At 46.4% G+C, this 24,069-nt stretch overlaps 1 long non-coding RNA gene across 1 annotated transcript in view; it reads left to right on the top strand.

The window, feature by feature from the left end:
* Nucleotides 1–24,069, top strand: part of LOC134943329 (uncharacterized) — a 361,042-nt gene that overhangs the window by 97,583 nt on the left and 239,390 nt on the right. The window contains exon 2 of the long non-coding RNA XR_010181473.1: nt 6,347–6,475. This is a non-coding gene — a long non-coding RNA (uncharacterized LOC134943329). The remainder of the gene's footprint in view (nt 1–6,346; nt 6,476–24,069) is intronic.

The following is a 24,069-nucleotide window of genomic DNA, read 5'->3' as shown; positions in this document are numbered from 1 at the left end:
TTTGTTAGCGAACCAAATAAGTTAGCAATTGGGCTAAACCATGGTGGGGCAGATGTAACATGTGCAGAGAGAGTTAGATTTGGGTGTGGTGTGTTCAAACTGAAATCTAAATTGCAGTGTAAACATAAAGCGGACAGTATTTACCATACACAGAAACAATATAACCCACCCAAATCTAAATCTCTCTGCACATGTTACATCTGCCCCACCTGCAGTGCAACATGGTTTTGCCCAATTGCTAACCTTTTTGGTTTGGTAACAAATCTGAATAAGGTTGATTGTTAAATGATTTGCTATTTTATCTTACCACCTTACATGCAGTACTGTTCGCAAGATATCACTAAAATACATTGAACATATATACATCTTTTATTTACATAGTGGAATGCAGGGCAGCCACCAGGGGGGGGGGGGGGTGTGGTGACTGGTGTCCCGGGCCCTTACAGAGAGGAAGGCCCACCCCTCAGTGGCGCACGCAGGGGGGTTTCCGAGCACCCAGAAACACTGCATGAGTATTATTAATGGCTGTCTAGCATCCTCTGCAGCCTGCTGTCTTCCTGGTGGTACTTGTAAGTGCTTAATAAAAGTTTACTTTATTTTAATTATAGTACATATATATCCATGTGCATGTATATATACACATGTATATACATACATATAAACAACACACACACACACACACACACACACACACACACACACACACACACTCACACACACACATATGATATATATACATGTGTATATAGAAGTGTACTGTATGTATATATATATATGTACTTTGTATGCATGTTTAATATGCTATGTATATGTGTATATATACACTGCTCGAAAAAATAAAGGTGGTCATTCCGAGTTGTTCGCTCGCAAGCTGCTTTTAGCAGCTTTGCACACGCTAAGCCGCCGCCTACTGGGAGTGAATCTTAGCTTATCAAAATTGCGAACGAAAGATTCGCAATATTGCGAAAAGACTTCTCTGTGCAGTTTCTGAGTAGCTCGAGACTTACTCTTCCAGTGCGATCAGTTCAGTGCTTGTCGTTCCTGGTTTGACGTCACAAACACACCCAGCGTTCGCCCAGACACTCCTCCGTTTCTCCAGCCACTCCCGCGTTTTTCCCAGAAACGGTAGCGTTTTTTCAAACACTCCCATAAAACGCCCAGTTTCCGCCCAGAAACACCCACTTCCTGTCAATCACACTCCGATCTCCAGAACTAAGAAAAAGCCTTGCAGAGCCGTGAGTAAAATACCAATCTTCATAGCAAATTTACTTGGCGCAGTCGCAGTGCGAACATTGCGCATGCGCAATTAGCGGAAAATCGCTGCGATGCAAAGAAAATTACCGAGCGAACAACTCGGAATAAGGGCCAAAGGGAGCACTAAAATAACACATCCTAGATCTGAATGAATGAAATATTCTTATTAAATACTTTGTTCTTTACATAGTTGAATGTGCTGACAACAAAATCACACAAAAATTATCAATGGAAATCAAATTTATTAACCCATCGAGGTCTGGATTTGGAGTCACACTCAAAATTAAAGTGGAAAAACACACTACAGGCTGATCCAACTTTGATGTAATGTCATTAAAACAAGTCAAAATGAGGCTCAGTAGTGTGTGTGGCCTCTACGTGCCTGTATGACCTTCCTACAATGCCTGGGCATGCTCCTGATGAGGTGGCGGATGGTCTCCTGAGGGATCTCCTCCCAGACCTGGACTAAAGCATCCGCCAACTCCTGGACAGTCTGTGGTGCAACGTGGCGTTGGTGGATGGAGCGAGACATGATGTCCCAGATGTCCTCAATTGGATTCAGGTCTGGGGAATGGGCGGACCAGTCCATAGCATCAATGCCTTCATCTTGCAGGAACTGCTGACACACTCCAGCCACATGAGGTCTAGCATTGTTTTGCATTAGGAGGGACCCAGGGCCAACCGCACCAGCATATGGTCTCACAAGGGGTCTGAGGATCTCATCTCGGTACCTAATGGCAGTCAGGCTACCGCTGGCGAGCACATTGAGGGCTGTGCGGCCCCCCAAAGAAATGCCACCCCACACCATTACTGACCCACTGCCAAACCGGTCATGCTGGAGGATGTTGCAGACAGCAGAACGTTCTCCTTGGCGTTTCCAGACTCTGTCACGTCTGTCACATGTGCTCAGTGAGAACCTGCTTTCATCTGTGAAGAGCACAGGGCGCCAGTGGCGAACTTGCCAGTCTTGGTGTTCTCTGGCAAATGCCAAACGTCCTGCACGGTGTTGGGCTGTAAGCACAACCCCCACCTGTGGACGTCGGGCCCTCATACCACCCTCATGGAGTCTGTTTCTGATCGTTTGAGTAGACACATGCACATTTGTGGCTTGCTGGAGGTCATTTTGCAGGGCTCTGGCAGTGCTCCTCCTGTTCCTCCTTGCACAAAGGCGGAGGTAGCGGTCCTGCTGCTGGGTTGTTGCCCTCCTGCGGCCTCCTCCACGTCTCCTGATGTACTGGCCTGTCTCCTGGTAGCGCCTCCATGCTCTGGACACTATGCTGATAGACACAGCAAACCTTCTTGCCACAGCTCGCATTGATGTGCCATCCTGGATGAGCTGCACTACCTGAGCCACTTGTGTGGGTTGTAGACTCCGTCTCATGCTACCACTAGAGTGAAAGCACCGTCAGCTTTCAAAAGTGACCAAAACATCAGCCAGAAAGCATAGGAGCTGAGATGTGGTCTGTGGTCACCACCTGCAGAACAACTCCTTTATTGGGGGTGTCTTGCTAATTGCCTATAATTCCCACCTGTTGTCTATTCCATTTGCACAACAGCATGTGAAATTGATTGTCAATCAGTGTTGCTTCCTAAGTGGACAGTTTGATTTCACAGAAGTGTGATTGACTTGGAGTTACATTGTGTTAAGTGTGCCTTTTTTTTGAGCAGTATATATATATATATATATTAGTGATGAGCGGGTTCGGTTTCTCGGAAACCGAACCCCCCCGAACTTCACCCTTTTTACACGGGTCCGAACCATACTCGGATTCTCCCGTATGGCTCGGTTAACCCGAGCGCCTCCGAACGTCATCATCCCGCTGTCGGATTCTCGCGAGATTCGGATTCTATATAAGCAGCCGCGCGTCGCCGCCATTTTCACTCGTGCATTGGAAATGTTAGGGAGAGGACGTGGCTGGCGTCCTCTCCATTATTGTTGAACTTGATTGTGCTTTATTGCTTAATTGTGGGGAGGACTGGGGAGCAGCTGTATATTAATATAGGAGGAGTACAGTGCAGAGTTTTGCTGATCAGTGACCACCAGCTTTATGACGTTCTCTGCCTGAAAAAAACGCTCCTTATCTGTGCTCAGTGTGCTGCATATATCTGTGCTCACACTGCTTAATTGTGGGGACTGGGGAGCAGCTGTATTATATAGCAGGAGTACAGTGCAGAGTTTTGCTGACAGTGACCACCAGTATACGTTGTCTGCCTGAAAAACACTCCATATCTGTGCTCGGTGTGCTGCTTTATTGTGGGGACTGGGGACCACCAGTATAATATTATATAGGAGGAGTACAGTGCAGAGTTTTGCTGACCAGTGACCACCAGTATATAATATATAGCATTACGGTACAGTAGGCCACTGCTGTACCTACCTCTGTGTCGTCAAGTATACTATCCATCTAGATTCTATACCTGTGGTGCATTTCAGTTGTGCAGTTTGCTGACACAGTGACCACCAGTATATATAGCAGTACGGTACGGAAGGCCACTGCTGTACCTACCTCTGTGTCGTCATTAAGTATACTATCCATCTACATTCTATACCTGTGGTGCATTTTAGTTTTGCAGTTTGCTGACACAGTGACCACCAGTATATATAGCAGTACGGTACGGAAGGCCACTGCTGTACCTACCTCTGTGTCTCATTAAGTATACTATCCATCTACATTCTATACCTGTGGTGCATTTTAGTTTTGCAGTTTGCTGACACAGTGACCACCAGTATATATAGCAGTACGGTACGGAAGGCCACTGCTGTACCTACCTCTGTGTCGTCATTAAGTATACTATCCATCTACATTCTATACCTGTGGTGCATTTTAGTTTTGCAGTTTGCTGACACAGTGACCACCAGTATATATAGCAGTACGGTACGGAAGGCCACTGCTGTACCTACCTCTGTGTCGTCATTAAGTATACTATCCATCTACATTCTATACCTGTGGTGCATTTTAGTTTTGCAGTTTGCTGACGCAGTGACCACCAGTATATATAGCAGTACGGTACGGAAGGCCACTGCTGTACCTACCTCTGTGTCGTCAAGTATACTATCCATCTACATTCTATACCTGTGGTGCATTTTAGTTGTGCGCAGTATATATAGTAGTAGGCCATTGCTATTGATACTGGCATATAATTCCACACATTAAAAAATGGAGAACAAAACTGTGGAGGTTAAAATAGGGAAAGATCAAGATCCACTTCCACCTCGTGCTGAAGCTGCTGCCACTAGTCATGGCCGAGACGATGAAATGCCATCAACGTCGTCTGCCAAGGCCGATGCCCAATGTCATAGTAGAGAGCATGTAAAATCCAAAAAACAAAAGTTCAGTAAAATGACCCAAAAATCAAAATTGAAAGCGTCTGATGAGAAGCGTAAACTTGCCAATATGCCATTTACGGCACGGAGTGGCAAGGAACGGCTGAGGCCCTGGCCTATGTTCATGGCTAGTGGTTCAGATTCACATGAGGATGGAAGCACTCATCCTCTCGCTAGAAAACTGCAGTGCCACTCCTAGATGGGCCAGGTGTTTGTGTCGGCCACTTGGGTCGCTTAGCTTAGTCACACAGCTACCTCATTGCGCCTCTTTTTTTCTTTGCATCATGTGCTGTTTGGGGACAATTTTTGTGAAGTGCCACCCTGCCTGACACTGCAGTGCCACTCCTAGATGGGCCAGGTGTTTGTGTCGGCCACTTGTGTCGCTTAGCTTAGTCACACAGCGACCTTGGTTCGCCTCTTTTTTTCTTTGCATCATGTGCTGTTTGGGGACTATTTTTTTGAAGTGCCATCCTGTCTGACACTGCAGTGCCACTCCTAGATGGGCCAGGTGTTTGTGTCGGCCACTTGTGTCGCTTAGCTTAGTCACACAGCGACCTTGGTGCGCCTCTTTTTTTCTTTGCATCATGTGCTGTTTGGGGACAATTTTTTTGAAGTGCCATCCTGTCTGACACTGCAGTGCCACTCCTAGAAGGGCCAGGTGTTTGTGTCGGCCACTTGTGTCGCTTAGCTTAGTCACACAGCGACCTTGGTGCGCCTCTTTTTTTCTTTGCATCATGTGCTGTTTGGGGACTATTTTTTTGAAGTGCCATCCTGCCTGACACTGCAGTGCCACTCCTAGATGGGCCAGGTGTTTGTGTCGGCCACTTGTGTCGCTTAGCTTAGCCATCCAGCGACCTCTGTGAAAATTTTAGGACTAAAAATAATATTGTGAGGTGGGAGGTGTTCAGAATAGACTGGAAATGAGTGTAAATTATGGTTATTGAGGTTAATAATACTATGGGATCAAAATGACTCCCAAATTCTATGATTTAAGCTGTTTTTTAGGGTTTTTTGAAAAAAACACCCGAATCCAAAACACACCCGAATCCGACAAAAATTTTTCGGTGAGGTTTTGCCAAAACGCGTCCGAATCCAAAACACGGCCGCGGAACCGAATCCAAAACCAAAACACAAAACCCGAAAAATGTCCGGTGCACATCACTAATATATATATGTGTGTGTGTGTGTGTGTGTGTGTGTATATACGGTATATATATGTGTAGATATGTATATATATATATATATATATATATATACACACACACACAAACACACTAGTTTTACGGACCCAGCATATACTGGGTCACCTCAGTCACCACCCCCATGATTGGCTCCACCCAGTTTTGGAATCCCCCCCATGCAAATCCTGCGTTTGCCACTGCCCCTGGCTCCTACCGCTGATACTTGTAGCGCTACACCAGGCTATAAATCAACAGCAGTCTGATGCGCAAGGACTTTTTAAAACAAGCCTTATCTGCTCATCAGTTCTCTGTAAACCGTTCCTGTAGGTTCGTTACAGTCCACTTATATGTAATGTCACAAAGTTTGACATCACATAGGGGTGGAGCAATGCGGCAGAATCTTTTTTTTTTTTTTTTGGGAGGGAAGGCCCTGTCTATTTTGACAGTCCCGGGCCCCATAATTTCTGATGGCAGCCCTGGTGGAATGTATCAGCACTATACAATCACATAATGACACAATGACCCACATTTTAGCGCTAATTTAAAATTAATCCAATTAGACTGACTTTAAGTTTTTATACCACAGGAGGAAACCGACACGATATGATTCAGCTAGAAATACATTGGGGATAAACCCCTGGTGTCCCCCAGCACACCGAGCTGTACCTGTACCAAGTAGTGCCATTTGGAGATCCCGGGGGTACTGTATCTTCAGGTGAGTTAGCTCTCAATTCGAATACATTTGCTCAGATGCCATTATCACGTGGCATTATGTTATATTACCCGGAAGGGTTATTATTATTATTATTAGTACCTGGGGCGGGTCTGGGGTGCGGTTCCCCCTGGATTGGTGGGGCTGGGCTGCTTTGGGGTAGCATACTGCGAGATCTTATTTAGCACCCCCTTAATACATTTATTAATCCTTCTGGTCTTTTAATTACACTTTCACTAGCAGTGTCGGACTGGGGTATGAAAGGCCCACCGGGGGAATGCAGTGAAAGGGGCCCATACTTAGGGGTGTGGCCAGCCTACAAAGGGGGTGTGACCAGCCTCCACAGAGACTTGATATACACAATAGTCTAGTGCAGTGTAATGCTACATATCTACCATGTACAGTATAATACAAGTGCACAGTCTGGAACCTGATCCATAGAGGAAGGAGTGGGCCCTCAGGTAGTGGGGCCTACCGGTGGTTTCCCTGGTACCCCTGTGGGCCAGTCCGACCCTGTTCACTAGTATATTCATTTTTGTATATAGATTTTGTTTTCCTTTAATTAACACATACTAACACTTTACCTTCTCGCATTGTGCTGCTCTGGGGTAGCTGGCCTTTGCCAGTTTGTGGGGTTCTACACCCCAGGCCCAGACCTAGATTTAGGGGCCACCAGCATCAGAGGAGCCTTGTCGGGGCCTGGTGGCTTATCATACATTTGCAAACTGTATGTAACTAAGACCACTGGATTTCTATTTTATATATATATATATATATATATATATATATATATATATATATGTAGTCTTTCATGTCTTGGTACAGGTACAGCTCGGTGTGCTGGGGGACACCAGGGGTTTATCCCCAATGTATTTCTAGCTCAGACTATCCCCTCCCTTTCACGCACCTGCATTGTATTTCTTAATTGATTTGAGCAACTTATATTTTGTCACGATATGATTCAGACCTGATCGCTGGACTGCTAAATATATTGTGCTGCGTTCAGATAGTCGCCGCCCAAGAGGAGTGTATATTCGCAGCGCTAGTGTGCGATCGCATGTGTACGCCGAGCTGCCAAAACATCCTTCAGTCAGCGGACAGCTGCAAATCTGTTCCCACCTCACTCACCATTGAATGATTTTTCCTGTGTGTGCAGTCTCTGCGCAGGCCAGGACTTACTCCTCCAGTGCGATGAGAACAGGCTGATCAGGGCCGGAGCTGACGTCACACACCCTCCCTGAAAACGCTTTGACACGCCTGCGTTTTCCCTGACACTCCCAAAGAACGGTCAGTTACCACCCACAAACGGCTTCTTCCTTTCAATCAGCATGCGAACATCCTGTCGCTGTTTGGCGATGCCCGTTGTTGTTTGCCGACACGCGTGCGCATTGCGGTGCATACTCATGCGCGGTCTATCGCTGATCGCCTGCTGTGCCAAAACGCACAGCAGCGACCAGCTCTGAATCCCCCCTTTAGTGCTCTGGTTGGATTTGAATCCAGAGCCCCAGCACTGTGCTACACTAATTATGTCTTTGCTTTCTCTTTTTAAACGATCTGTTGTTACCTTTATTTATAATATTTTATATTGTGATTGCAATCAATTTGCAGAAGAGCAGGTGGCATCGTCATCCGGATTGTTCTTCGTCTTGATCAGAGCATCTTGAACAAAGAATAGTTTTTCACGGTCCTTGCTTCATCAGCTAATCTTCTCTCCTTTGTTATAAATTATAGCTAGAATAAAAGTATGTGTCTGTAGCATAGCTCAGTAGCGGTTGATGTATCTAGCGGTACAAAGAGTGAAGAAGTGGATCAGTGAAAGCGCGATTAATTATTTGGGGGGACCGGGGCACTTATGACTGGGGGGCCCTAAAAAGCAACATTTTGGACATGGGGATCAGGTCATACTGCGTAAGCCGTCGCCATGCACATGAACAGGGGAAATGTCCACACGTCATGCCCCCATTTACACTTCACGATGGGAGTGTGCATCGCTCCTCAAGCTCAGGGTCGGACTGGCCCACAGGGGTACCAGGGAAACCACCGGTAGGCCCCACTGCCTGAGGGCCCAATCCTTCCTCTAGGGATCAGGTTCCAGACTGTGCACTTGTACTATACATGGTAGATATGTTGCATTACACTGCACTAAACTATTGTGTATTTCAAGCCTCTGTGGAGGCTGGCCACACCCCCTTTGTAGGCTGGCCACACCCCTAAGTATGGGCCCCTATCACTGCATTCCCCCAGTCTGACACTGCTCGAGCTGCTGGGCTGCCCCCAGCCTCACGCGCACAGTAATTGGGAGCATTCTCTCTCTACCTTTCCTCCAGCTCAGAGGTGGGACAGTACCCAAAAACAGGACTGTCCCATCAAAATCGTGATGGTTTGGGGATATGCACACTTATGCACATACATATATACAGTACATGCTGTCACACACATATAAATATGTGGGATGCATTTAGCATCCCGGTAGTCAGGATGCTGACGCTGGAACACAGACCACCTACATACCAATGGTAAGTATTGGGGTCACTATTAGAGTTGGGGTCCGGGGGAGGGTTAGCCTTAGGCATTGGGGGGTGGGGGATTAGCCCTAGCCGCCATCCCAGGCGAGTTAGGTTAGGGGACAGGGGAGAGGTAAAATAATTACCCCATCCCATGTCAGCATTCTCAAAGTCAGGATGCCAGTGTCGATCATGTGACCATCAGCATCTTGACAGCTGAGATCCCATACTGCACCCAAATATGTACAAACATATGCAAACAGCAACACACATGGGCCCTCATTCCGAGTTGATCGCTCGCTAGCTGTTTTTAGCAGCAGTGCTCACGCTAGGCCGCCGCCCTCTGGGAGTGTATCTTAGCTTAGCAGAAGTGCGAACGAAAGGATCGCAGCGCTGCCACAAAAAAAAGATTGTGCAGTTTCTGAGCAGCTCCAGACTTACTCCTAGCTTGCAATCACTTCAGTCTGTTTAGTTCCTGTTTTGACGTCACAAACACACCCTGCGTTCGGCCAGCCACTCCCCCGTTTCTACAGCCACTCCTGCGTTTTTATCTGGCACGCCTGCGTTTTTCAGCACACTCCCAGAAAACGCTCAGTTACCACCCAGAAACACCCACTTGCTGTCAATCACACAACGATCAGCAGTGTGACCGAAAAGCGTCGCTAGACCTTGTGTAAAACTACGTCAGCTTTTGTGAAAGAACGACGCGCATGCGCACTGCGTACCATACGCATGCGCAGAAGTGCCGATTTTTTTGCCTGATCGCTGCTCTGCGAACAACGGCAGCTAGCGATCAACTCGGAATGACCCCCATAGTCATAAACAAATAAACATAGAGTCATACATATAGTCACACAATTCTACATGTACACATATTTATAGTATCTTACTTTACATCATCACTTGGCGCGATGTCTGCAGCTGCTCCTGACTCCTCCCCTCCTGTCTCCCATGCTGCTGGAACTAGGGAAGGGTTTTATCTTATTCCTGGCGGCCCACTAAGCCCCACGCCCCATGCTGATTGGCCTGCAGCCTGGCGTGCCCCCAGCAGCAGAGGCAATTGAGGGGTAAAAACCACTGATGGCTCACCGTAAATGTTTTGTTGCCATCATTGGCAATTATGGCTCAGCCCACCGAGAGCCATCACTAGCTGGTATTGACTGCACACAGTATCATTGGCCACGCCCCTTGCTCAGACTCCTCCTCCTCCTTTTCAGTTTCTACAGCTTGCATTGCACTTTTGCACTGCAGATATAATCAAAGCTGAGGCCCTTCCTGAGAGAGGGGGTCCTGGAGCACTTGCCCATTGTGCCCCCCCTTTAATCCAGCTCTGGAACTGTGGAAAAATTGCCTGACCCTGATATTAATGTGTTCTGTGCAGAGTAACAGACAGTGGGTCTGGGAACAAGCTATGATGTAACCTCTTACATGATGGAGAGCCACAGGCATGCTACACAGGGTGGTAATAAAGTGGAAAATCTACCATTTTCTTGTATTGTACCTACCTACATAGTTAGTGAATATTACAGCAAAGTCTCCATCGTCACACGCAAAGCTGCCATCTTCATGCCCAAAATTAGGTGACAAAAATGCAAAACAGGAGGAACCACGAATCTCCACTGTGGGGTTTGGCCTTTGGAAATGCGTTCGCAGTATGGAAATGACCCCGGTTAGTCTTGGTGTATTATTTTATTTTCTTTACTTTAAATGACTTGGACGGTAAACATGTGACTAACATAGATAGACAGATAATTACTTACAACCCTTCCACTTCTATAGGGCTTTTGTATGACTGACAAAGGTGGCAATTATATTTTGTAGAGTGACAAAAGCCACGCTCAAAACAGGATTAAAGAGAAACAAGAGAGAGGAGGAAAAATAGAAAATAAAATGTGTAGTTGCAGGTTTGCTTGCTGTATTATTATTCTAAATTATCATTTCAATGTTCGTTTGGATCCTTCGTGCAAAACAATTATCTCTGCTCTGTTTATCGAATCGTTTTAGTTGTTTTAGTAATACATTGATATTTTGCACGTCAATAGCATCCCATTTCATTAGGTATTAAATGTTAAACTCATTGTCAATGATTTATATCTGAGCATTTTCATGAATATAATTTATAAATGTCCTCGCTCTGGATTGTGGTGATTTAACTGCTTCAGGGACAGGAGAAAGGTTTCAGCACTGTGTAAGCATAGTGCTCGGTGTAGCCCGTACAATGGGGGTCATTCCGAGTTGTTCGCTCGCAAGCGGATTTTAGCAGATTTGCTCATTCTAAACCGCCGCCTACTGGGAGTGAATCTTAGCATCTTAAAATTGCGAACGATGTATTCGCAATATTGCGATTACACACCTCGTAGCAGTTTCTGAGTAGTTCCAGACTTACTCGGCATCTGCGATCATTTCAGTGCTTGTCGTTCCTGGTTTGACGTCACAAACACACCCAGCGTTCGCCCAGACACTCCCCCGTTTCTCCGGCCACTCCTGCGTTTTTTCCGGAAACGGTAGCGTTTTTTCCCACACGCCCATAAAACGGCCTGTTTCCGCCCAGTAACACCCATTTCCTGTCAATCACATTACGATCGCCAGAACGAAGAAAAAGCCGTGAGTAAAAATCCTAACTGCATAGCAAATTTACTTGGCGCAGTCGCAGTGCGGACATTGCACATGCGCATTAAGCGGAAAATTGCTGCGATGCGAAGATTTTTACCGAGCGAACAACTCGGAATGACCCCCAATGCTTTTATGGTGCTGCCATTAATTCAATGTTAATAATATAAAAGGTAACTTTGGCAAAAATGATTGGAACATATTTGACCTCATGTCTATTACTGTATGTACCAGTAGGAACTGACCATAGTATCTACTGTAGACTGACTTATAATATTAGCAAGTTATTAGTTGTGCTGTTCTTGTATACTGTATGTCTCACAAGACTTATTGGGCCTAATTCAGATCTGATCGTAGATGTGCTAAATACAGCACATCTACAATCAGTTTCTCAGACATGCGGGGGGACGCCCAGTACAGGGCTAGTCCGCCCCACATGTCTGGTCCTACCCCCCTCCCCCTCCCGCAAGGGTGCAAAAGCATTGCGCAGCGGCGATGCTTTTGCACCTGCTGAGTAGCTCCCTGCCAGTGCTGCTCCTGTGCACTGACAGGCCGCTACTTGCCATGTCCCGGGTCGCTGCGTCTGCATGTGACGTCACGCAGCCGCTGCGGCCCACCCCCCCAACGGTCCGGACACACCTCCGTTGTGCGGACCGCGCCAACGGCGTTCTAATGCCAATGGCACGCAATCTCACCCTGTCAATCAGGCAGAGGCGATGGCAGCCCAGAGATGCTTTTAGCATCTTACTGGGCTCCCCGGGTGCGCACGCACGGTGCGGTCGCTGCACGTGCGCACTCCACAAAAGGATTCAGACTGCGATCGCTGCCGCTACAGCGATCCAGTCTGAATTAGCCCTTATGTCCAGATAAAATAGTTTTAGAAAGATTCAAGAGAGCGTCTAGACTCTAAAAAGAATGCCAAAATAACACCTATTGTAGTTTGTAGACACTCCCACTGCGCAGGTGAGGCTATATGAAATACAGTAGTCTCCGAGTTCTGGAGGTGTGGTAAAATTCCTGTGCCTCCGGAACTCTGAGGATATTACATTTAGCCGTAGGGGCCTGATTCAGACCCCGAAGGATTTGTGGCACATGAGCCCTGTACAGTACGGGTTCTGAGATGTTGGACGAGTATTCCTGGCCTCGTTGTAGGAGCTGCGCCGGCCGGCTTACGTGACCCCATTGGTCACACAGTCGGCCGATGATGACACAGGTGGTCCGATGCTGTGTCTTAGGATACAGCTCACATCACTCATGCATGCAGGAGGTGTCTACTTATACCAGACGCCCTCTGCGGCATTACCCTATCTGCGCGTCGCTGCTGCTTCCTATGCACCCTCTGTATAAAATGACACTAATGATACAAGGATTTTCTGATTCATTGTGGTTATATAGAAGTCATTTGTGTTTGATTGCCTTCACTTTGCTCAAAAGTTCACATTTTGCACTGCATCACAGCCATTCAGATATACTGTACTGTGAGGAGTTATTGTCAAAGATGTATGGTACTACAGAAGGGGCAGGAGGGTGGGGTTGGGTATCTTTTATCAGTGGGCGGGATCCCGGCAGTCAGTATCCCGGATGCAGAATGCCAGGGGGTGGGGGTAGGGGAGGGGGAGTGTAACAAAGCCCCTTGCTTGCCCGCTGCGGGCTCAGTGGCTACGCTCGCCACAGGTTCTATTCCCACTCTATGGGTGTCCTGGACACCCACGAGTGGGAATAGTCCCTGTTAATCGGCATGCCGACTGTCAGGATTGTCAGGCTTCGGGATGTAGGGGGAGGTATTGTGATCGGCGGTCTCCTGACCGGCAGTCACATAACTGCAGTACATACCGGAGCAGGGCCAGCTCCAGGCATGTTCGAATAGAGCGGCCGAACAGGGCGCCACACTCGATGGACGCCACTAGCTCTCGCTGCTATATTGGAGCCTGCCCTGTAGCCATGTCCCTGTCTGCACAGCGTCCGTCCCGCGACCTGCTTCCCACAGCCCCCATGTAAGCTGCGCCGGCCCGTAAGCCAATCAGAGATCGCGGACCGGCAGCCAAGGCTCTTGATTGGCTGTTGGACTGCGAGTTTTGATTGGCTCACGGACCGGCACCTAAGTAGAGCCGTGGAATCACTCAGTCAGTCATGCTCGGGCTGGAAAGCTGGCAGCTCCCTCCTTCCCCTTCCTCCCCAATTCCTGCTCTCCGATGGCAGCGCCCGTGTCATGCCCTCCTGCACAGGTAGTGTCTCACTCCCTCCGCGTCTTCCCGTTTGCACTTCCCAGGCAGCAGCTGAGATCTAGTAGCAGCGGCAGCTGCTGGCATTGGGGGCATATCTGGCACTATGGGGACATGTGTATCTGGCACTGGGGGCATATCTGGCACTGTGGGGAGATGTGTATCTGGCACTGGGGTATATCTGGCACTATGGGGACATGTGTATCTGGCACTGGGGGCATATCTGGCACTGTGGGGACATGTGTATCTGGCACTGGGGGAACATGTGTATCTGGCACTGTGGGGAGATGTGTATCTGGCACTGTGGGGAGATGTGTATCTGGCACTGTGGGGACATGTGTATCTGGCACTGGGGCATATCTGGCACTGTGGGGACATATGTATCTGGCACTGGGGCATATCTGGCACTGTGGGGACATGTGTTTCTGGCACTGTGGGGACATGTGTATCTGGCACTGGGGACATATATGTATCTGGCACTATGGGGCATATATGTAGCTGGCACTGTGGGGACATGTATCTGGCACTGCTGGGGGGCATATAATGTGTATCTGGCACTGCTGGGGTGCATATCATGTGTATCTGGCACTGCTGGGGTGCATATCATGTGTATCTGGCACAATACTGGAGACATTATGTGTAAGGAACACACTACTGTGGCTGTTATGTGTAATGCTGCTAATTGTATGTGTAGTAGTGGGGGTGTGAAAATATATTTATTTATAGTTTGAAGTTGCGAGGCCACGCCCAATTTTCCAGGAGCGCGCGCATGGGGGGGGGGGCCTTCAAATTATTCTTGCTCAGGGTCCGAGTAGGTCTGGAGCCGGCCCTGTCCCGGAGGGTACCCATGTGCTGACTCCGTGTAAGCCCATTCCCTTGTGCATTACAGTAGACTCTTCTCCACATGCCCAAATGACTTCTCTTATGTCATATTTCCTACCCTCCTGGAAGCTGCAGCAGATTCCAGATTTTTGTGATCGTCCCCCACAGCCCGGGAGGAATAGTGATGCAGGCAGGATGGTGAGACAATCACCAGCAATCACTGCGCCTTGCGGAGGGGCAGGTCTAAATTACGCAAAGTGCATCATGGACCAATGAATGGCAGATGTTTCCCTGTGTTTGGGGACGGGGCCCAATTATGTGGCACTACTGCCCTGCCTCCCAAATTTGCGTGCAATATCTCAAACACATAGGTTTTTCTTATATGCATGTGCAAATCTTTGTGAAAATGTCCGTCACGCCATTTTCTCTGTGATTTGTACTGCAGACTGGACCCGGGAGTCTGGAGAGGTGAGCCGGGTGCAGAGGCGGATTGGCCATAGGGTTTACAGGGAAGATTCCCGGTGGGCCGACGCACCCGTGGGGCCTGTTTTGTTTGAGGACATGTGGTCCTTTTTATAGACATAATGAATAAGATGCAAAATAATTTGCATATGCTCTGTCTGCCTGCTTGGCTGGCATATAAGATTGAGTGAATAGTGATTGGGATACGGTTGGTGTAATAAGCAAGAAAATATATCTTTCTAAAGAATGATATAGTTTCCTAATTTCTAAAGGTGTATCATATAATGTGCTCATAATAATTAATTTTATTTCTTTTTAACTTCCCCCTTGATGCTGGACATGCCCACTATCTGGAAAGTCTTGGGGGGAGGGTGCTGCTGCCATGGCCCATGGTAGACCTTACACCTCTGGTGCTGCCCATGTGGGGCCACTAGTACAAATTTTTCCAGGGCCGCTTTTTGTTCCCAATCCGCCCCTGGCCGGGTGTGTAGTGTGGGCCGCACCCCTTGCCTTCATTAAAGGTGCGCCAATGTGCTATAGAATACATATTCATAAATAAATAACTTGCATGTAAAAAGTTAAAGGTGGAGGGGTACCCTGGAGACAACAGCTGGATGGTGAACACCATGACCCCCAAGCTTGGGCTGGCGATCTAGTGATATTCAATAGTGCTTAATCTCTGGTTCTGGTGGGTTTGCTTGGTGTAGAACAATCCAATTTTTCAATGGGCAACTGCACAGAAGGCAGAGTCTCAGGTTAGGACCAATTATAAATTCATGTGTACTGTGTATTCATTTGAGTTATTTTATATATCACATACTTATTACGCAGCACTTTTGCATTGAATATTTATTCATTTCAGATTAGTCTTTACCCTAGTGGAGGTTATAACCTATGGGGGTTATTCAGACCTGATTGCTGGGCTGCTAATTTTGCTGTCCTTCTATCAGATAGTCGCCCCCTCCAGTGGGAGTGTATATTCGCCGTGCAAGTGTGCAAACCGCATGTGTACGCCGAGCTGCTAAAATCCAATTTGTGCAGTCTGTGCGCAGCCCAGGACTTACTCCTCCAGTGCGATCACAATGCACACCTGTGATCATGTCTGAATCACCCCCCTATATTCCATGACAGAATTATTTCTCAATTATCCACTCAATTTTACCTATGGATCTCCCTCCCCTGGCTGCCCATGAAATTTCATGGGGAAGAGATTTGGGTATGTCCCTGAGAGGCAATTCGAAGGAACATATCAAAGTGTTCTATTAGTGTCTGCATGAAGTACAATTCCTATAAGGTATACACTCGTAGGTACCTCATTACAGAGTGCACCACACCTACCCTAACACTTCAGAGTTGTGCTGTCTCCAATGTGGCCATGTATGCTCCTTTTTCCATATCTGGTGGGCCTACCCACATGTTGGGCCCTTTTGGGCGATGGTTCAATCACTCATAGCTTCTGTGGCACATGTAAGCTCTCCCATCACCCCGGCGTTGCTACTCTTTTGTGCCTCAGTCTGCCATTTACCCAAGTCAACAAATTAATTCTGCATATACTGTATCTTGTGCGGCTAAATACCAGGCTGCCAGGATTTGGAAGAAGTCATCCCCTCTGTCCCATCAGGAGCTTCTCAACAGGATCTGATTTTTGTCCAAGATGGAATATATAACTAGTCTCCAGAACAACACAGTGGAATAAGGTTGCTTTGGTTTAGAGTTCACAGTGGAACCCTTCCTGGTTTTGTTTAATGGTATGCTTTCTGTTCCCACCCGCTCCACTACATGCCCTATCTATGGAGCCCCCCTCCGACTGTTTCACTCCTTGTTCTGGCTTGCTTTCCTCTCCTGAATTCAAACTCCATCTTACCGGACATCCTTCTCACCTCTATGATTCCTGATCCTGCTCAGTCTCTATCTCTCTCAGCAATTCCTACCTCATTTACTTCTACTTTTCCTGACTACTGGGCACAGATACCCAAGCATTGGCGTATTTATAATGGGTGCAGTGTGTGCGGTGAACTTGGGCCCCCAGGGTCCTGCACCAATTTTTTCTATACTTACACTTAGGAGTCCCATGTTGCAGCAGTAGCGCTGCAGCAATCACTGGGAAAATGGTGCAGCGGCCATTTTCCCGGTGTTTTGCAAATGCACAGTAGGAAAATCACTGGGAAAATGCCTGCTGCGCCATTTTACCGGAGGCCTGTGCATGCGCTCTAGACTATGGGGCAGTGCTAGGGTCCCCTAATGACCCTAGTATCCAGAGTCAAGAGTGCTGCAGGCTAGAGAGGAGGGGGCCCAAAAGGAGACTGCATACGGGCTCCGCCTCTCTGAAGAGGCCCTGTACCCAAGACCAAGACCCTTTCTTCTCATCACTCATGACCTTATCCACAAACCTCCCTATATATTGCTGTTCTCCTCTGGTCTATTATGGAGTCTCGCTACCCTTGCCCCCTATGCCCTCCCCCTTTTTCCTTCTTTGTTTTTCCTTTTTGTTCTGGCCCTCTTCTCGGGCTTGTTACCACTTTACTGCTCCTCTATAATGATTCATGTTGATTCTAAAGGTTATTCCCTATATTCAGTCCTCAGTATGTTTGTTACTATTCATTTATGCTCCCCATGAATTTTATGTTTCCTTCTTCCCATGTTGATATTCTCATGTGTTTATTTTTTGTCTCTACTGTTGTAATCTCAATAAATTGGACAGCATAGTAGCTTCAATGTCCACATAGAAGCCTCACTATCTACACTACTATGGAACATTTTACCATAACAGTATTTATATACAGTACATGGGATATGTTGTTTTTCAGACTGCGTTACATTTGGCACTTAATTATTAAATGAGCCCTACTGCTGCAGATATTACTTAATGCCTGAAATCCCTGAGTTTCAACCTGCTGAGGTCAAGATGTGTTTAATACACACAATAAACTTATGAAGACCTGGCAGCCACATAGAGCTACCGACAATTTAATAGACACAAGGTTTTTGAGTTGTTTTTCTCTGTCTCAAGACATAAAGAATGATTTCTATATTTTACCCTGAATAAATGTTAAAGTTACAGTTACGATGGATTGTAGAGGACCTGGTTGGTTAAGGATAGAAGGACTCTGCTTTTACACCTTAGCACCAATATTCAACGGCGCACCTCTTCCTTTTCTCCGCACCACAACAGAGAGGCAAGGTTTCCCACCCCAGAAAACTTTGTAAATGCAAGATTTACTTTATTATTCTTGCTGAAAGAGTGATTAGGCTGTGCCACCTTATTTTAAGTAATAGTTGCAGGATCTCTCAAAATATAAACATTTTGTAATGGTGGTTCACAATAACAGTATAAAACAAATATTCAGCTTCACAGTAATGACTCTTAAGATGTAGGTTATACTGTACATCACAATTCAATTACAAAAGTACAGCAAAATAGTCTTAGAATGTAATCTCTCTCTCGATAACAGAAATCGCACTTTACACGAAATATCTCAATGCTTTTACGACAATGCTTTTGCAAACAAATGTGGTTTTGCTGTAATCCTACAGACCTATTAACTATTGTGCAATAACTCCTGCAGACCTGAATATGCATCTGCACTTGTAATATTAAACCATACTACAGCCCTATTATAAACTTTCTATCGGCTGATTTCGGACCGCATGACATCATTGCACAATAACCTTACAATTAAATGTGAACTAACTTAACTTATCTGGAAATAACGACACAGAGAAATAACGACACAGACCACTGAAATGCCATTAAAATCGGTCAACCGTTATTTATTTTGATTTAAACTGAGTATGGTGGCAAATAAGGAAGAACGACCGGATCAGCAGTGACAATACAACTTATTGCCACTACGCATTTATACGACATGACTTTATTTATCTCATTGGTTACGCCAATAAGTGCTGAGTCTCCAACTCTCTCCCCAATACACCATAATAGGACCGGCCAGACAGCCAAGCCCCAATGACCCCTGGTAAGGAGGGCCAGAGTATACAAAGTATTGGGCAAAGAGCGCACCTCCAAAAAGAGGCACAAAAGCCACTGTGACCGCCGTTCTTTCCCGCCACAGAGGTAGGTTGACAAACCCCAACCGGCAAAGAAAAAGAAAAACAGGTGGGGAAAAAGGTGACTCGGGGAGGGAGGGCGGAGAAAGAGGCAGCTGAAACTCCTGTCCTCACTCAAAATGTCTGCTAGCTCCTCCCTAACACTCCCATTATTCTAATTAAAATCCAACTCCCCCAGACCTATTAACTGTTTAATAACCTGCTAAATTTTGCAAGGCCCATGCAATCCTAAGGCCTTGAAGTTTACGGTCGCTTGTGCTATTTGCTCTCGCTCTTTATAGTATGACACATATTTACTAGTTATCAGGACTCCTGATGAATATAATCAATGCAGCATTTTGTGGCAATAAAAAATTAAGAATTGCCTGGATTTACCATTAATCACATGCAGGGACGGGAGGGAGGTGGTTATTTATCAAGAGTTGGCTTGTAAAACCCGTCATTTTTGGTCATGTGTCTGCCTGACATTTAAAAGTTTCTGCCCTTTTAAATTTCAGATAGAAACACGACTCAAAATGACGGGTTTTACAACCTGACTCTTGATAAATAAACCTCAGGGACTCTGATAGGTGCCCATTCTTGCGGTATGTAGGATGCAACGTGATTGCTAACGTGATTACTTTACTTCTTCAACCGGACCATGACCATGCTACAGCCCATTCAGAAGATGATGTTAGCTACGGGGACCATCACCTCGAACCCTATTCTGTACTCAGCACTTCCCCCACTTGTTTTACAGCAGGTAAGGCCAATTCCTCCGCTGTAGCATAACAACCATATGCTCCCTCTCTCCTTCTCTTTCTCTCTCCTTCTCTTTCTCTTTCTCTGTCAATGGCATCTCTTTTCAATGTGGATTCATTGAACATAAAACCCATCATAGATTCACCAATGCACAAATACTGTATTATCTAGCCGATGATGTCAGCAAATTATTCACTAACATGTCACATTTAATTTTACTCCCAGAATTCAACAAAAAAAAAAACGTATTATTATTTTGCTGTTAAAAAAGACTTGGGATAGTTTTAAATTACAGTACATTTACTTCTACGCAGGATTTGTAATAGAAATAAGAGGTAATCAATGGCATTTGACCTTCTCCTGACTCTAGTAGTAAATCTAATTAACATTGGTTCATTATAGGTGTCACGGACCCCGGCCGCCTCACTCTCCGGATACACCAATCCGAGAGTTGCGCCAGCGCCGTGCAAATCTCCGCTGCCACCAGCAAAGACTTTTCAACGTATTGCGGACGTTGCAGGTGTCTTTAGCTTCACCTGTGATCACCAATCTCAATATCTCATGAAAACCATAGGTAACGTACTTCACTTGGCTTGACTTGGGTTCAAGAACACAGCAGTCAGATCTAATTATATGTTTATTATAATCAAGAAATATCTTCGGGTTTACACTGGTAAAAAGATTACAAAGAATATAAGGAGTTTAGAAAAGATATACAGGTTACTAGCAGTCTCAATAAACAAAAAGAGAAGAATTTCAGAAGCCTAACTTACTCAACCTCAGTTAGCTTTCTGTGTGGAGGGATCTCACAATGTAAGATATATGGTGCATCCCCAGCTCCTGGCTGCTTCCCTCAGAGAATGAACAAGACAGTGTGTGTGTGAGGGACAGATATAGCCCCCTCATAGCTGCAGGCCCCCCACCCTTTCATTAACTCTCTCAATGCTGGGTACCTGAGCAGTAACAACCAGACTTTACTTGGTTTCACTTTCAACAACTGTCTTCCTTTTAAGTTTCCAGAGGTCAGGTTTCTTGGCCTGGCCTGGCTTGTGGTAATGTCGTTTATAGCTTCTTAGATAAGGTAAGAGCCATAAACTAACCTCTGGCTCTCCCACTATACATCAGTGTCCTCTACTCCCATATATATGTAACTATGGGTTCATTTAAAGGACAGGTTGGAAACCATTTTGTGTCACAGACTCCATTACAATATACACGTAGACATTACATACAATTCTTATATCGCTGTATACAAATTAATGTCCTATTTGCCACATTCCCGCCAGTGAATTGAAGCATAAGGGGACTAGTGACACACGTCACAGTCTTACTTGTGCGCCACTGACCACCTGCTCATTTTGGCGTGAAAGCCCATCCACATGACTGTGTTCTGCACCTTCCCTGTGCATAATGGAAAAATTGTAACGCTGCAGCATCAGGCACCATTTTATGAGGTTTCCCCTGTCTCCAGGGACTCTACTCAGCTCACTCTGACAGATTCCTCCTGTCCCTAGCCATTCAGTGCTTCGATCTAAGGAACCACTGCTGATTCCTCCAGAGGTTAATGTGCAGCCCTTCTGCATTGCCTTCTGCTGGGTACCTATAGCGAGGCCACCCGTCACATATTTATACAGTGTGCCCACATCATTCCTAGGTGTCTGTAACTCGGCGGGTCTAGTGGTACTATAATGGGGAGAAATTTCCTCATTAACACATACTGGGGAAAATACACCTAGATACTTCTCCCCAACAAACTCTTCCTGCCCTTGTGCTCTTTCCTGATGTGGTTGCCTGCCCCTCACCCACACGGTCCCGGAGGTGGGGGCACCTTGCTCTATGGGATGCCCTTGACAGGTTCCACTGCACATCATTTGGGGTATACCTAGGACATTGGGATCATCACCTAAATGTCTCTTTCTCAAAGAAATTCTTCCTGATTTATCTCCCCAGCCTGTCTGACTGATCTGTGTCTTTACAGATGCTAAGTCAGAGTCAGCTGGTTGTCCTGCTTGGAATTCCTCACCTCTGATGAGCGGATCAGTGTGAGGGAACAAAGCAGGGGGCAGCCCTTCCTTGGTATAGTGGGCAAATATGTGTTTTGTGATGGGAACACACTCTTTCGTACACGGTGCTCCCTGTGTTGCTAGCTCTGCTGTTAGTGTATGTGTTATAGCTGCGTCACAGCTATGGCCTTTGTCACTCGGCCCCATCTTCACAAGACTGGGGTTGCCCACCTCCATACACCTCTGTGAATAACCACTGTGTACTTCTACACTCCTGTTACCTACACCTGGAGAAAGAATAACATGTTCCTTTCCTGGCTCAGCCTCAGGAGAAGGTTGATAGGCCCTCGCCCTCAGAGGTTCTGCAGCTTCTGACCGTGGCCCACCCCTCCCTGGCTGTTCTCTGTCAGGACACAGGGGGGTTTGCATGGCAGAACTTTCATCACACTCCTGTCCAAACCTTTTGTTCATCTTAACACCTGGCACTTGTAAATGGGGATTCTCCTTCTGGTTGACCACAATTTCACACTTTATACATACATCAGTGCCTATGTCAGGCACAGCAATTCCTGACACTGATACGTTTTCAACTTTCATTGCTAAGTGTAAAGGAGACAGTCTTTTATCAGCAGAAGTACTTTCTGATTCCTTTCCAAGGGTTAATGTGCAGCCCTTCTGCATTGCCCTCTGCTTGGTACCTATAGCTAGGTCACCCCTCACCTCAGACACATTATTTCCTATATTGATACTTGCATCATCAGAATTACTGATAACGCGCATACAAAACAATACATCATCCTCATTGACTCCCTTCCCTAGGCCAGTATCTGAGCTTGCACCTTTAACAGGGATGGAGGTGGACGGAGGGAGATCTCTGGCTTTTGAGTCACCCTCCCCACTTGCAGGGGTTAAATCACAGATTTTCTGTGCTGCTGCACTGCGTGTCATTACTGCTACCCTAGGCGTGGTATTACATAAAGTATTCAACACAGTATTATCATCAATACAAGGAATCATTTCCCCTCCTTTATACATAGACGTTTGCCTGTTTTCGGGGCCCCTCAGTACCTGCAAATCAATTTGAACATTTTCAACAATACAGGGAGTCACTTCTTTGTCCCTACACATAGATATTGGCATGTTATTTTCTAGTTCACACTGGTTGGTAAGATTTTCAGCATCACATACATTGGCAATAATGTTGTGTGGATCAGCGGGGGTCCCCTGAGGAAAAGAAGGGTTAGTTCCTGCAGCAATACAGTTCATTTCACTGGTATTATCACAAGTCTCTAGCACAGTAGAAAATGCAAAATGTTCACAGGGCACTACGTTTTTACCCAGAGTCACTTCTGTGCAAGATCCAGCAGTATCACATAACATTACAGGTACTGCACACAGAGCAACATCATTGCCAGGTTTAGCATCATCACATACTACCTGAGATGATTCACATATTTCAACCGACTTAGAAATGTCAGGCACAGACTGTGCTATCAATTGTCCAAAGTCAGTTCTCACGAACACATTCTTGGGAATAATATCTGACCCTCCCATCTCTCTTGTCGACATAATCTCCTCCGCAATCAGGTTCTCCTGAAAATCAGCCTCTTCCAGCAACAAATCTTGGGCATCTGTTGGGAGCATGCTGCTCACTTCCTCATCTTCTCCCAGCAGTTTAAACTGGGCCTTGTGATGTGATGTCTCAGGAGCAGGCTCCACAACGATGTTAACAGGAAGGGGTACCTTTTCCTCGTGGGGCACCCCTGCAGGCTGGACATTTGTTTCTAAAGCTGGTAACGGAAGCTGTTGTAGGCGATGCCATTCAGCATCTACCCGGCGGCACTGATCCTTCCAAAATGGGGTAGCGAGCTTTCCACAATCATAGGCCTTTTGCTGCGCTAATTCAAAACATTCCGCCAGTTCTCTCAGCAATATCCAAGTACTTGCATCGGCACCCCAGCTGCGAAACTCTGCACGATACTGGCTGAAGGCGTTGCTTTCATCGTCCTGTGCATAGGTGAGCTGCATGATCATCTCCCTGCGGGAATTGTTGCAGCAGGAGATACCTTGCAGCTGACATTCATTGATTAGCTCATCTGTACTCATCCTGGCAAACAGTTCAGCTGGGTCATCCCACCATGGCTCTTCTGACTCTGTCTCAGATGGTT

This window comes from Pseudophryne corroboree, chromosome 7 (genome assembly GCF_028390025.1).
Source record: "Pseudophryne corroboree isolate aPseCor3 chromosome 7, aPseCor3.hap2, whole genome shotgun sequence".
NCBI classification, from domain to species: domain Eukaryota; kingdom Metazoa; phylum Chordata; class Amphibia; order Anura; family Myobatrachidae; genus Pseudophryne; species Pseudophryne corroboree.
This window is presented reverse-complemented; position numbering and strand designations above follow the sequence as displayed.